This window comes from Carassius auratus, chromosome 34 (assembly GCF_003368295.1).
Source record: "Carassius auratus strain Wakin chromosome 34, ASM336829v1, whole genome shotgun sequence".
Lineage (NCBI taxonomy): Eukaryota > Metazoa > Chordata > Actinopteri > Cypriniformes > Cyprinidae > Carassius > Carassius auratus.
The window spans coordinates 7,131,005-7,147,580 of NC_039276.1; the positions used below are offsets into that span (position 1 = coordinate 7,131,005).

The 16,576-nt window shown below is 36.8% G+C and overlaps 1 long non-coding RNA gene across 1 annotated transcript; it reads right to left on the reverse strand.

Moving 5' to 3' along the window:
• Nucleotides 1–1,108: 1,108 nt before the first annotated feature.
• LOC113053032 (uncharacterized) lies at nucleotides 1,109–15,869 on the reverse strand. The gene is made up of 7 exons (XR_003277147.1): nucleotides 15,735–15,869; nucleotides 9,697–9,772; nucleotides 7,041–7,154; nucleotides 6,638–6,745; nucleotides 5,829–5,915; nucleotides 5,355–5,522; nucleotides 1,109–1,437 (listed from the first exon to the last, which is right to left on the reverse strand). It is a non-coding gene; the product is annotated as an uncharacterized LOC113053032 (long non-coding RNA).
• Nucleotides 15,870–16,576: the final 707 nt, after the last annotated feature.

Below are 16,576 nucleotides of genomic sequence, written 5' to 3' on the forward strand. Positions count from 1 at the left end.
AAAATAACCTATGAGAGTAAGTTAAATGAATAGTTAATATAAAATAGCTAATTGCAATTACTTGCAAGACAATTTTTCATCAGCACAACATTCATGAACTCGACAGGCCCCTAACTTACAGTATGTTCCTTAAACAAATCGCCTGTATATCTTCAGAAGACTTAGAATATAGTGCAAAGATTTACCGTTTTCATAATGCCATTATGGTGCTTTTTGTATTATTATTATTTTTGCTAGAAAAACCTACTTGCCATTCACTTGCATTGTTTAGAAAAGAGAATCCAAAACATTCTGCAAAATCTTTTGTTTCACAGTTTTGCAGGAATTCAAGGATGAGAATCTAACAGAATTTTTACATGCCAATTCTTAAACTCATAAATATGTACTAAATAGAGGTGTATCTAAAACAATTAAAATGGCATGGAAAAGTTCATTTATTTCAGTAATTCAACTCAAATTGTGAAACTAGTGTATTAAAAAAGTTAAATGCATACAGACTCACTAGCCTACACAATTATGGGGAAAACTGCTGATCTGACAGTTGTCCAGAAGGCAATCATTGTCACCCCTTCACAAGAAGGGTAAGCCATTGCCAAAGAAGCTGGCTGTTCACAGAGTGCTGTATCCAAGCATGTTAACAGAAAGTTGAGTGGAAGGAAAAAGTGTGGAAGAAAAAGATGCACAACCAACAAAGAGAACTGCAGCCTTATGAGGATTATCAAGCAAAATCGCAAAAAATGCAAATGAGCTGAAGACCATTGTCAAAGAAACCTAAGCCTCCATACCACCTGCAGTGCCACAAACTGATCACCTCCATGCCACGCCAAATTGAGGCAGTAATTAAAGCAAAAGAAGCTCCTACCAAGTATTGAGTACATTTACTGTAAATGAACATATTTTCCAGAAGGCTAACAATTCACAGTCCACAATTTTTTTTTTATTTTGGTCTTGTAATTTGTTAAGATGGGTTTTTGTTAAATGGAAGCCACAATCATCACAATTAAAAGAACCGAAGACTTATACTACTGCAGTCTGTGTGCATTAAATTTATTTAATACACGAGTTTCACAATTTCAGTTGAATTACTGAAATGAACTTTTCCACGATATTCTAATTAATTGAGATGCACCTGTATATTCAGGAATTGTTTTCCTACTTGAAAACCTCCTATGGATTTTGTAATTTATGTGGAAAATAACCTGCAAGTAGATATAGCAACCTGTTCTGATCAAAACAAGCCACTTATGTTCCACTGAGTAAATCTGAGTCCTTTGAGATTCAACCATTAAGGAAGGGATAAAAAAGTTCTTCTTCACTTTTATCCCAATGAGAATCCACTTCTGGGGAAGCTTGAATCCTGTAGAGAGCATGGCCTTTAGGAAGGCTGAATAGATGTTTGGTCCAAAGCAAGCCACCTGCAGTGATCAAAACAGATCACTAAAAAAACAAGAGAAAGAAATATCTTAATCTTTAAGATCAGAAACAAATCTGCAAATATTCATCACAGCATACAGAATCTCTTGGATAAATTATTCATTTGTCTCCATAAGTACAATATTGAAAGCCAAGGTGAAATAAATCAAATATATTAAAGATGTTGCTGAATGAAGGAAGACTAGTGTGATATTACAATTGTGAAAAAAACGGACAGAATGGGGGCATCATAAAATCTGGGGAGGAGATATTGTACTTCCTGTTCTAAAGCTGGAAATCAGTGCCGCACGATTAAAATGCTCCTTCTGCTTCATTGTCCTCCAGGCTGGTTTCTATGATTTTCCCATTGCCAGGAAGAGCAGACAGAGCAGGTAAACCGGCCGTGTGGAAACATAAAAATATTATTTGATGGATTTGGACAGAGGACGGGAAAAACTAGATGTGTGTGCCCATGAGTTCCACTGAACAAATAAGACTACAACTGGTACACAATATGTAAACATTTATCCCTGATGCTGGTCTGCTTCCCAGCAGCCTGTGATGAAAACACGAGCTGGGGACACTTCAGATTTTATGACGGATGTAATGGTAATCAATGTTCTAGAAGTGGTCTTTCAGTGTTTTTTTGTTTTTTTTAAAGTTTTTTTTAAAGGTTGATGCGTTTACATTACCATTCAAAAGTTTAATTTTTTTTTTTAAAGAAGTCTCTTCTCATCAATGCTGCATTTATTTGATGAAAAATACAGTAAAACAGTGTTAGTTTGAAATATTATTAAGAGTTTAAAATAACTTTTCTGTTTACTCTGTTTTAAAATTTGATTTATTCCTATGATGGAAAAGCTGTATGTTCAACAGCCATTACTCCAGTACTTTAATGATCAGATAGATAGATAGATGTGTGACCATGATTTATGTTAAATGAAATATACAATGATTTAGATACTGTTCTATCATCTAAACGCCTAGAATGACTTTGGCAAGCATGTGGGACTACAAAAGAAACAGTTTGTCATATATATATGCAACTCAGGAGATATAGGCTTCCATTTATTTAGAAAAGCCATCTGATACAAATGCTGTTTACTTCCTGACACTTATCTGTGAAACATTACTGCTCAGTGCTTATCACGAATCCTGGGAACAAGAAAGCAAGAAAATGTATAAAAGCCTAATGCAAGTCTAATGTGACTATTTTTAATAGAGGGTTAATGGTCTCAAGAGCACTTGACAAGTTACGGTGATTCACATCCAGTCAAATGATATTATAAGAGAACTCCTCATATGAAAGTGAATGAGAAAACAGTAAACCTGCTACACCACTGCCACCCACAGGCCAAAACATTTGCAGACCTGAATCCACACCAGGGACATTCAAAAACATCAGTTTGTGGAAGAGACACAAGCTCAAAGGACACAATGAAAAGACTTAAAGAGATATCACAAATGATCTATCTGTTAATAAGCAGAACACACATTTCACTGAAAAAAAAAGATGCTGAATTTTGATAATTGGGTGCTACTGAGAGACTGTTAAAGTGGGTGCTATATGGCGAGACTGTTGAAGTCTGAATATTTTGGACTAGACCAACAGCAGTTTGACTTCTATTCAAGTGACGCCCTTATCGCTCCAAATAAAAGCAGACAGCTCCCATTACCTGCACAGGGGATGTGGGGCACAGATTAACACTCCACCCTGGCCTCCACTGCAGTGCACCACCAGGGGGAACTCATTCTTGAAGCCATCTAATCAACCCTGGATAAGCCAGCCTACTTACGCATACAAATGAGAGAAAAGGTCGCACCAGTGTGAATAAACACAAGCAGCTTTGATTCATTCTGGTATTAATGCATTGTTGGCTGTTAATGTGGCAGGAATCCCGGTGGGCAACTCCACCAGGCAGAACTGTGGAGGTGAAGGACACTACTACTTCTACTATTATTACAAACCTGGCACCGTTCCAGATCCATTCATAATAGCAGATAGACTTTTAACTACTGAACCCCTTGAGAATTCACGACGGCCTGTGAGGAGAGTCCCAGAACTTCTTGGGTGAAGTAGCAAAAAGTGGTCTTTCCTATTACCAATTTATAGACCTTGCTTTAAAGGCTGGTGGTCGGCATGGAAACCAGGCCTTCCTGGTCCCAACGGATCACGGCATACATTACAAGTGGAAAACTGCAAATATATTACACCAACAATTGTATCGCATAATGACAGAAAGAAAAGCTAATTTATATTGGATCTTAGAGAGATATCAGAATCATCTTGGCAGACCTATATGCCGAAAAACCCATTGTTCTCTGGTTGTGTAGAGCAGAGATTTCCGAACAAGGAAAACAAGCACTTTCATGAAACCTAAAGGAGTGTGTCCATGCACTTTGAAAAACTCTTACATGCCGAACTTCCTCCAACAGCCATCTGCGAAGCTGTGGAAAGTGGTAAAGACTTCACATTAGGGACTTGTTAGCCTGGAAGAGCACTGTTTCCGAGATGTTTCCCAGCTTGACAAAAGCAGCGGAAACATGAAACATGGCAATATACTGATGTGGATGTGTCATATATATTTATATTATCTCGCACCTGACTATGACAGAATGGAACAAAATGTTGAAATACTTTATGGTCCTTTTACCTTAACCATCTTTACCTTTACACTTTTTCTTAGGTGCCACAGATAAAGAAAATATGATAATAAATATGGATACAATACTGCTTACAAGTCTTGGTCTGTAAGATTTTAAAAGTTACTTATGCTCACAGAGCCTACATTTTATAAATACAGTTAAAACAGTCACGTTGTGAAATGTTCTATTTGAATGTATTTTAAAATGTAATTTATTCCTTTAATGGCAAAGCTGACTTTTCAGCAGCCATTACTCCAGTCTTAAGTGTCACATGATCCTTTAGAAATATGCTCAAGATTTGGTGCACAAGAAACATTTCTTACTATTGTCAATGTTAAAAACTGGTGCTGCTTAATATTTTTTTTGGTAACAGTCATATATTTTTTTTTCCCCAAGATTCTTTTAATAATAAATTCAAAATAACAGCATTTATATTTTAAAATATTTTTTTATTATAGACATCTTTACTGTCACTTTTGATTAATGATTAATGTCAATGATTAACGTGAATGTTAGATAAGTATTTTTTTATTTTTTATATATTATATTATATTTATTATATTTTATTATATTATATCTTATCATATCATACATTTGCTCTTGTTGCTGACCAGGAGAAGAAATAACCGACTTATAAGTGATATTTCATTCATGACATTTTTCTCTTATGGGAAATGGAGAAAAATATCATGAGAGATGCATTTGAAAAAGATAGAAAGAGAGAATGAATCTTTAATCTTGCGAGTGAGTTTAAATCCCGTAAATGTCTCTCTCCAAAAGAAAACATCCAGTTAGCTGCTTAAAATTCCTGTCAGCACTAAATGAGGTATTTAAAACTTTGAGATTGGCAGAAGACGGGGATTATTCCCTTGTGATTGGCTCCTCTTTGCGGCTATTGCACTGAAGCTCCTTGATCATTTCACAGGAAATGACTTTAGGAGAATAGAGACACCACTCAGGCTCAACTCCTGAACCTGTGATACAGACCAGCACTAACACTCCAGCAATTTCATTGTTCAATCAATCACTTTTAAAACAGATTAACTGGCTTGCTCAGTAAGTAGTAACTAGAGAAATAAAAGACAAATGTATAAAACAGTATGTGGTATGTAATATTACACTAGAAATATCTATTACTGTTCCAAAGTGTGGGGTCAGTAAGATTTATTTATTAGTTTGTGTGTGTGTGTGTGTGTGTGTGTGTTTAAGAAACTAGTACTTTTATTTAGTGCTAGTTTAGAACTGCTAGTTCATAGCTCTAACATACATTTACTTAACTTAACACACATACATACCTTAATGCAAACATAGTCGACTGGAATGATTGGGTTTTCTAGGGAGGGCAGACGAGACTCGTCCAGTGGCTCACCCATGACCCTGGTGGCCACATCAATGAAGTCCACCCCAAAAGATTTAGAGACGAAAGGGAAAGATCGAGAGGCACGCAGGTTACACTCAATCACCTGAGACAGAAACACATGGTCTTGAGTAACCAGCAGACATATTTTATAAATTACAAAAATAAAGCTGAATAAAAACTCAACAGCTTAGCAGGATTCATTTCTTTCTTACTCTGACCAAATGTTGTTTGATGGAAAGCATAATTTACAGAGTAAATAAAGAAGAAAAATTGCAAATAGTTCTAAAATTATGATTCCGGATCAAAAATGCTTCTAAATGTTGTCGGTTCACTGGTCATGAAAAGTAATGTTTAAATTCATATCTTTTGATGTCACAGACAAACTTTTCATGAAGAACCATTAACTTACCATTACATCATTGCCTTTCACTAAAAATTGAGTGTAAAATGGCCCTGAACTCTCAAACGCCTTTGCAATTTTCTTTTAGGTCTTCACCTAAAAAAAAAAAAAAAAAAAAAAAATGTGTGTATATATATGTGTATATAAACTACAAGAATAACTCAAAGTCTTTACATATGCACAGGCTGAAAACATCAATCACAGTCTGGGTTATGCATGTCGTCTCAAATATACACCAATCTAATGTACAACATTTTAGGAAGTGCAGAAAACGTAATATTAATTCTGATAAACTGAGGCAGCTGAAAAGAGAAGACTTTGACGGACTGCTGGCCCTCTGGGAGACTGTTCTTGTCATATGTGTTTAAGGTTGAGCATTTCACAAACACGCAAAATATTTTTGACAGCTGGCTTTGATTCAGCTGGAAGGAGAATGAAACGTCACATCTGTGGTTCATGAAAAAGACAATCAAGATAACACCATTCTAAAGGGAAAGAAACTTTATATTAAAAGTGACACCAGTATTTTTTTTTTTTTTTAATCAACTGCAAGTTATTTGTAGCTAGATTTGATTATTCCTGTTCAGACTAAAGCTGCCACAAATTGGACGTAATAGTAACAACACAAACTTTAGTAATGGATGCTTCAGCATTATGTTCTTCACGAGGACAGAATCGCCAGTCAAAGAGGGAAAAGGCTAAATATTTTAAAGAAAACACCTGACATTAAAACTCAATGTAAAAAAGAAAAGAAAATGTCTGTCTGTGCAAACCAGCTTCACACAGCAAGCTTTGTTGAATGGAAATGAGCCCGGGACCTTCTCCAGAGCTCCCTGGCTGATGGTCTGGGTGGGTAGAATGAGTGTGGCGTCTCCTGAGTGCACTCCTGCATCCTCCACATGCTCTGTGATAGCATGAGCCAGCACCTGTAACCACAACCAGTGCTTATAACAGCTGTTTAGCTATAGTTTATTTTAGCTGTAGTTATATGATAAAGCAACAAAAAGAAAAGGAATATACTTAAGAGCTTTTTTTTTCTTGTTTTGTTATATGTGGGTGTGTGGGATAACAATGTTCTCAAATGTCTTACACAACCAGTTGTATCTTCTACACAAACCACAGCAACAAGGATTGTGTGTTCAGATTTCTATTTAATGCCTGATAAGTAATTTTACAAATTCTTACCCATTTCTACTGGAAAATTATTCCACCATCTCTCACCTTACCCATCCTGGCCACTGCATCCACCTCCACTTCTCTGGCACCTTGTACGAATTTGGTGATAACCACAGGATGATCCTGTTCCCCATAAAAATGCTGTAAATAGCACTATTGCTAAAAAAAGAAAAAGAAAAAGATATTTTAAGAATACTGCAAAGGGCATCAAAAACACTGTATTTTAAAAAAGCTGATTCAAAGGGTCTTTCAAGGCTATAGCTGTACATTAACAAGGACTGAGTGTTCATGAAGTGCTTCCCAGAATTGTAAACTTTCTCTTAAAGCCACAACATGAGCCTCATGCAGCTCAGGGTCATTCTTTAACTTACAGTAAGTGAATAAAAGCACAACTAAACCCTTCCATCCAGCACCTGTCTGAAAGACCTGTCTCTATTCCTTGCTATCTTATAACAACCATTATTAGTCATTTATCTGGCTTTATGAGACAACCTGACAGACACTTTGAGAATAATAATTTAGGTGGGGAAATGAAGCTTTAGGATTTTCATTAAATGGGGCACTGAGCAGATGCTGATTATTTCATCCTTTCTTCAGTTAGTTAACCTGTGTGGTGGTTGGTAAAGCTTTGGTGACTATAACATAGAACTAAATTACAATTTTATTTTATATTTAAATAGAAAACAGTAATATATATTATATACTGCCAAATATATATAAAAAGAAAATGTGAAAAAAAATTTGTCTGAACAAAATTATAAACGCAACACTTTCGTTTTTAGCCCCCATTTTTCATGAGGTATACTCAAAGATCTGAGGCTTTTTCTAGGTACACAAAAGGCCTATTTCTGTCAAATATTGTTCACAAATCTGTCTAAATCTGTGTTAGTGAGTGCTTCATCATCCACCTCACAGGTGTGGCATATCAGGATGCTGATTAGACAGAATGATAATTGCACAGCCTTAGGCTGGTCGCAAAAAAAGGCCAGTCTAAAATGTGCAGTTTTATCACACAGCACAATGCCACAGATGTCGCAAGTTTTGAGGGAGCATGCAATTGGCATGCTGACTGCAGGAATGTCCACCAGAGCTGTTGTCCATGAATTGAATGTTCATTTCTCTACCATAAGCCATCTTCAAAGGTGTTTGAAGAGAATTTGGCAGTACATCCAACTGGCCTTACAACCGCAGACCAAGTGTAACCACACCAGCCCAGGACCTCCACATCCTGCATCTTCACCTTCAAGATCGTGGAAGCTGAAAACATCCCAGTTCTTGCATAGCCAGCATACTCACCGGACATGTCACCCATTGAGCATGTTTAGGATGCTCTGGATCGGCGTATACGACAGCCTGTTCAAGTTTCTGCCAATATCCAGAAACTCTGCACAGCCATTGAAGTGGAGTGGACCAACATTCCACAGGCCACAATCAACAACCTGATCAGCTCTATGTGAAGGAGATGTGTTGCACTGCGTGAAGCAAATGGTGGTCACACCAGATACTGACTGGTTTTTGGACCCACCCAATACAGTAAAACTGCACATTTTAGAGTGGCCTTTTATTACGGCCAGCCTAAAGCACAGCTATGCAATAATCATGCTGTCTAATTAGCATCCTGATATGCCACACCTGTGAGGTGGATGAAGAGAAGTGCTCACTGACACAGATTTAGACAGATTTGTGAACAATATTTGAGAAATAGGCCTTCTGTGTAAATCGAAAAAGTCTTAGATCTTTTAGCTCAGCTCATGAAAAATGGGGGCAAAAACAAATGTTACATTTATAATTTTGTGCAGTATATATATATGTGTGTGTGTGAGAGAGAGAGAGAGAAACAGAGAGAGAGAGAGAGAGAGAATAAATTGTGAATATATCTCAACATGATGAAAGATTAAATAAGGCTAATTGAGTGCTCAAGAACATTGTTGTGTTCAGCTCAATCCAGCCTTTTTATTTTACCAGAGCCATAAAAGGGTTCACAACTCTTTATATACTGTATATATACAAACGTATCATTAATCTGCACCTTTATAAGACTGTGAAGTAAAAGATCAATGGAGTTCTGTGGTTGTTAGTCCACATCTTTTAGCTTGGAGGCTGTCTATATGCCAAAGTCAAAGTTAACAAATTTTACTTTTGGCTCACAAATTTACAAATTGACAATCTTTCACTTTTGGCAAAATGGATTATAACATTGAATGAATTAGCAGCAATGCTAAAATGCATTCAACCATTGATGAGGCACTTTAAGAGAAGTGGTAGAACCTGCTATGCTTTACAACAGTTAACAGTTGTTGTTCAGAAATTCATCTTGATTTGGTTTGAAGTAGAAAAAAAACATTGATTGTAGCGGTTTTGCTGGATTCAGGAAAACTATTGCACTCTTAAATTAAACAACTTTTAGGGTTTAGCAAGAACAGGAGATGAAAATCAATACTGGCTCTGAGGTACTGGAGCTGCTGGAAATGTGCTTTGTCTGCCTTTAAAAAATAAAAAAGCTCTTTAGGGCATATTTTCCTAAAGGGTAGGTTTAGATGTAATTTCAAGAACATCATTCATTTGTGATAATGGGTAAAAAAGGCTGCATGTTACATTATTCATGACGGAGCTGTTGCATGATTAATATGGCAAAACCAACACGCTTCACATTAAGTTATTTATGTTAACCAGGCCAAATGGTTAAATGTGCAGACCTCACCTGTGACACCTGTGTGGCTTCCTCCAGGAAATGTTTCATCTTATCTTCTCCATACACAACATTCATGGCTGAACCACTGGAAACAGAAAGATTATCATCATTCATCACTCTGACATTTAAATGAGCCCATCAGGAGACGAAAGCATTAGTCGAGGGTTGTAGAGTTAAACCTATCAAAATGGAAGATATGTAGAGTTATGTAAAAGAATAGGGAGAGAAAAAGCAAACTAGAGAAATATATTTGGGTCAGCTGCTCCTCGAGGCAATCGACACTGAATATGTTTCATATTGAGAAAAAAAAAAAAAGACAGAATTTTTTTTGTCATTTAATGGCATCATCCCTGGAGCTAACATTTGTGGCGTAGCCAGATGCAGTTGTAGAAAGGTACCGAAATCACACCTGATCAAGTGATCATCCATATATACATAAACAGTTTAAAAGTTTGGGGCTAACTTTTTGTTTGTTTGTTTGTTTGTTATGAAATCAATACCTTTATTCAGCAAGGATGCATTAAATTAATCCAAAGTGACAGTAAGACTTATATTGTTACAAAATATCTATTTCAAATAAATGCTGTTCTTCAGGTCTTTCTAAAAATAAATATTAAGCAGACCAACCATTTTAAATTAGCTTATTTTAAAATACAATAACATTGAAAACTAAATATTAAACTGTCAAATTTCACAATATTACTGTATTTACTGTATTTTGATTAAATCCCATCCCCAAACATGTTTCACAGCCTTTTTTTTTCATATACTTATCAACTCAACTAGCATGATATCACCTTATTTTCCATTTTTTGTTGTCCAATTTTTGTGAGCCAGTGTGAATTGTAGTCTCCTTTTCCTGTTCTTAGCTGACAGGAGTGGCACTCGGTGTGGTCTTCTGCTGCTGTAGCCCATCTGCTTCAGGGTTCAACATGTTGTGCATTCAGAGATTGTATTCTGCATACCTTGGTTGTAATGAGTGGTTATGTGAGTTACTGTTGCCTTTCTATCATCTCTAACCAGTCTGTCCATTCTCCTCTGACCTCTGACATCAACAAGGCATTTTCATTCACACAACTGCTGCTCACTGGATATTTTCTTTTTTGGACTATTGTCTGTAAACCCTAGAGGTGTTTGTGCGTGAAAATCCAGTAGATCAGCAGTTTTGGAAATACAGCCCGTCTGGCACCAACAACCATTCCACGTTCAAAGTCACTTAAATCCCTTTTCTTCCCCATTCTGATGCTCGGTTTGAACTTCAGCAAGTTGTCTTCACCACATCTAGATGCCTAAATGCATTGAGTTGCTGCCATGTGATTGGCTGATTTGAACAGTTGTACCTAACAAAGTGACTGTGTGTGTGTGTGTGTGTGTGTGTGTGTATCCATAAGTATTGGAACAGTAAAGACAAAATTGCTTTCTCTGCTGCGGAGTCAAGAAATTTGCAAATATGATTAAAAGATATATATATATATATATATGCTACAAAACTACAGAATGTAAATTTGTATTATTAGGTCTTTCCACACATACATGTTTTAGCAAATACAAAGGATAGCACTTTTAGATTTCATCCCACTATTTGATGTGAGCGTTTTGGAACAGTTGAATTTAAGGCAGATATAAAAGATTAAAAGCTAATATTTAGTTGCAGATCCCTTGCATGCAATCAGGGCAGTGAGTCTGCAACCCAGAGACATCACCAGACTCTTGGTCTTATGCTTTGAAATGCTTTTCTCCAGCCTTTAATGCATCCATTTCCAATGGTTTTGGGGAGTTTCTGTCTTTAGTCTCTTCTTCAGCTGGTGAAATTAATGTTCAGATTTAAATCTGGAGACTGATTTGGGCAATCTAAGACTTCACATTTCGTTGCCCTGATAAAGTCCTTGATTGAACTGGCAAAGTGTTTTGGGTCATTGTCCTGATCCATTATTAGGTGCTTTCTAATAAGTTTGGTGGCATTTTCTTGAATATTGGTAGCCAAGATGATGTTGTACCCTTCCAAATTCATTCTGCTACTTCCATCATACATTAAGTTATCATTAAAACGAAGATCTCTTGTTCTAGACACAGACATGCATACCCATGCCATGACACCTGCTCCACCAAGCTTTACAGATGAGGTTGCATCCTTAAGATCATTTGCAGTTCCCTTTTTTCTCCACACTTTTGCTTTCCAATCACTTAGATAAAGGTTTATCTTTGTCTCATCGATCCATCAACTCAGTTCCAAAACTCTACTGGTTCACATTTGTGAAGAATCTTGCCTTTTTTATTTTTGGTGCTGATCAGAGGTTTGCATCCTGCTTTCTAGCTTCTGTAATTCTGTTTCAAATTCTCCTGTAGACCGTAGATTGACAGAGCTTTCTGGAGGTTGTTAGTGATTTTATAGATATGTATTTTAGGGTTCATTTTCACAGCTTTTATGATTTATCTGTCATCAGCTAATGTTGTTTTTCTCAGGCGATCAGGTCATCGTTGGTTGCTGATGTCACCGTTAGTTTCCAAACTCTTGATTTCTCCATGCTCTTTGTTTTTCCTATAGTTCTAATTGACTTCCTCTTTTCTTTTAGCATCCAAATTGCCTGCTTTTCTTTCAGAGTCGGCTTCCTCATCTTCATCCTGGTTTGTGTGTGTCATTGTCGAATGCAAGACTTAGAATGCAGAATCAATGGATATTACTGATTAGACACATTTCTTGGTTTTAATATATGAAGAATTAACAGCTAAATGCTTAGTAAGACCTGTGAGGCAACTGTTCCAATACTTATGTTCACATAAGGTAAGAAGATGAGACTCTAAAAGTGCTGATCTTCTTAGCTGGTAAAACATCTTTGTTAAATCACCCCAAAATAAAATGTGACATTCTGTAGTTTTGTCTCATATTCACCTTTTAATCATATTTACAGATTTCTTGACTCCACAGCAAACAGAACAATTTTCTTTACTGTTCCAATACTTATGGAGGGCAGTGTATTTATTTATTTATTTATTTATATATTTATATATATATATATATATATATATATATATATATATATATATATATATATATATATATATATATATATATTAGGGGTGTAACGGTTCACAAAATTCACGGTTCGGTTCGATACGATACACTGATGTCACGGTTCGGTTCGGTTCGGTTCGATACGTTTTAGATACAGCAAAATGTAAAAACATCTCAACTTTTCAGAATGCCGCAAGCGCACCGCGGGTCATGTGACAAGAACTAACCAATCAGCTTCATCCTTTCCCGTAACAACGTTGAGAGCTCAGCCAAGATGAAGGATCAGCTGATCATAGTTGTATATGGATTGCAATTTTGAAATAAATTTAGTAGCAGAGCTACTGCAAGCGATTTTTAGAGCTGCAAATCCATTTATCCTTCGCTGAAATTTCCGCGTCTCATGGAGAGAGCACGTCATTGTTGCTTAGCAAAGACAGACGCCTCATGAGCGCTTCTGCCCAAGCGCTTTGGAAAGGAGGAGAAAGACGCGCTTAGCGTTTTCCATGCGTTTTTAGGCACGATATGTGAACGGCCCCTAAGGCGCTCGCTCACTCAGCACGCGCTGAAGGCTCGTTGCAAAATGTCGAATGCCTTTAACAGACCAGAAATATAAGATCCTAAAATAACCAACAGGTCTGGTGTTTGGGTTGGATTCCCTGTAAGCTATAGTTTCTAAATGCTGCAGGGATAGTTTGCTGCGTGCATGTTTCTCCTTTTTTTCGTCTTTTCCCAGATAGTACTGACGCATATATCCCAGATATTCCCGCTGGTGTTTTTTTTTTTTTTTTTTTTTATTCCCGCTGGTGTACCCTGTCATGTTGCAGATGCGACATACCGTTGTTTTTTTATCCACCACTCTCTTGCCATCACCATTATAGCTTATAAAGGGAATCCAAAGTGCACCCAAACACCAGACCTGTTGGTTATTGGAGGATCTTCTCATTTCTAGTCTGTTAAACGCATTGGCTATTTTGCAACGAGCCTTCAGCGCGTACTGAGTGAGCGAGCGCCTGCTGAGTAGCCTAAGATAAACATATAAGATGGTGTTTTTTTTCTTCTTCGGGAGTGTCAGGGGCGTTGCCTGTTACGTTGTTTGGGTTATTGGGCTACCTTGTTGAACGCATATCATTATATTTCTCTCTCTCTCTTTTTTTTTTTTTTTCAAATATAATTAATTACTCCAACGAACCGTTCGGTATACATAATGCGTACCGCGTACCGAACCGAAAGCGTCGTACCGAACGGTTCAATACGAATACGGGTATCGTTACACCCCTAATATATATATATATATATATATATATATATATATATATATATACTAGAATGATAAAGCACCCATTCACTATTGGCAGGTATGGCAAAAAGTTAATTTTGAACTCTGGTTGTATCCCATAATAAAACACCACTGCTTACCTTTACACTTTAATTGACAGTCAGCAATATGTTTCACTAACACATCAAAATACAGTGAACACAGAGAGACGAGTGGGAAATATACCAAGACAGCCCTAAGCGTCTCTTCACTATGAACCCTTCCACGGTCCAGATGAACTGGCAGTGTTTCTGTCAGGTTCTGTGTCTGGGCTGCAGTCCCTGAGAGTCTGAGCCTCAGGCATAGATTTAGTCAATATAATGATGCCAAACCACAGCTGGCACCAAACACCCTCAGAAACACAAAGCAAGACTCAAAACACGGCTCTCAGTTGAGCAGCTAAATGGTCACACAGGGCAGTTAATATTCAAACGAAAGAAAGAAGTTAAAAAGTCTTGGTTTTGGCAGTTGGGTTTTCTTGAAAACTAAAAACAAATCTGTCTCTACAAGAGGCTATTATATGTGGATGTTGATTTATAAATGTTAAAATAAAAGTATACCACTTTACTTTCTTTTAGCTTTAGTTTCATATGTTTTCAATCTGGTTCCACTGATAACTATTAGTTTCACACTTAGCACAATATGAGTCTCTGTATTTTGACTGCTGCAGTTCCAAAGGAAAAAACTCTAATCTTCTCTCAAAACAGAGAGTAACCTTTGAGGCAACACCAAATGAGAACAAATAGAAAAGTGCTCCACGGATAAAAGTGCTTTTATGATTGAGATGTGTAATGGGTAATGGTTAAAAGCAGTATTTTCAGCTATTTCTGTGTGACCTCTTGATGCACAGCGGACCGGCGCCTGGTTTAAAAGTAACCTAATTTTCTCATCTTAGCACTCAAAATAGATGCCTGCTGTCTGATTATGTACAAATTAGCTGTTCGAGTCCTGCCAATCTGAGATTCTTATAATGTGGGTGAAATTGCATCCTACCCAGGATTTCTACAGGCCTTCACTGAGAAGTTTGGAGTGACATTTCTCTGCTCCTCCTGTCAAATCCGCTTTACACTGACTGATGTCAACTTTCATTTGGTTCAGGGCAGTCTACAGTACTTATGAACATGGGAAAGCTATTAGTTGAATAAAAAAGAAAACATTTATGTTGTTGTTCCAAACAAGTATGCTGTGATATTATTATTAATTTTTATGTTTTTTTTTTGGTCATCTAAGGAATTTTGGAGAATATTCACTTAGGTCTTTTCCATACAATGACAATTCATGGTAGCAAAAAGGAACCATATTTATGTGAGGAAAATTTTATTTATCATTATTATTATTCTTACTGTTGTTGTTGTTATTATTATTATTAATTCAAGTCATTAATTCATGGAAGATAATGCCCTGTGGAGCTGTTAACTGATTTGTTAAGCTGAACTTGAGAACTGGATCAGTAAATCCCTCTTTTGAGCTGATTCTTTTGAAATACACCGTTTGAATAATTCATTCACCAATCAAATCGATTTGTTCACTAACTCACTGATCTGACTGCAGTAGTTTTCAATCACTGGAGGGAAAGATTGTTAGATAAATGTGATTACATTTTTGGCCCTTTCATTACACAAAAGCCTCTGCCAAAGAGACACAATCACATGGGAAGTCAGTTCCAAAACTGATCTCCTATACTGTGTTTGTGTCCTGACTTCACTGACTTTAACTCACCTCAGAACATAGGATGGCCTCGGGAAGCAAGGGTAGCCCACATTACTGGCAAAAGAAACAGCATCTTCCTGAAAAAGACAAGAGTTAGATATCTCTTTGCAATCAGCTGCATGACATCACCTAGTCTGTGTTTCAGATGAGGTCAGGCTATTGGTGTTTTCTCCATTTATATACCAGACTGTGGGCAAAAAGGGCCAGGCAATTACTGCTGACCACATCTATTCACCTTATTTTTAATGCATTGTAAACTGGCTACTTTGTCAGGAAAAAAAATTAAGACTGACCAACTGTCTATTGGAGCAAACCGTTATTAGCAAGTGGAATTCAAAATCATATTGGATACAATACTGCCTTACTACAGCTAAAACGCAACCATAAAAGCTCTCTTCTGATTCATACAAAATATTCTGATTCAATTTGAGAGCTACAGATGAGGGGTTAAAAAACAAAACAAAAAAAAGACTTACATTTTGTCTGTACCTCACATAAAGCTAAGGAGTGCTGCAAGGAGGCATGTTTTTGTAAATCAACCCAGGAGCATCACCCTCCTAATCTAGTTTCCTTCTAATCTAATCTACTAGTTAAAAAAATTGGAATTAGAATAGTTTGCAACAAGGTGAGTAGAAACACAAGGAGGAGATAGGGTTTCCTGTTCAGCGTGATGGACAACCTCTGTAGCCCCAGATAACCACTGGTTAGTAACTTTTTAAAAGCACATAAAAGCTTACTAAAAAAAGTATTACTGATGCATTTTTGTTGTATAATAAAAGTGACGTGACATTCAGCCAAGTATGGTGACCCATACTCAGAATTCGTGCTCTGCATTTAACGCATCCGAAGTG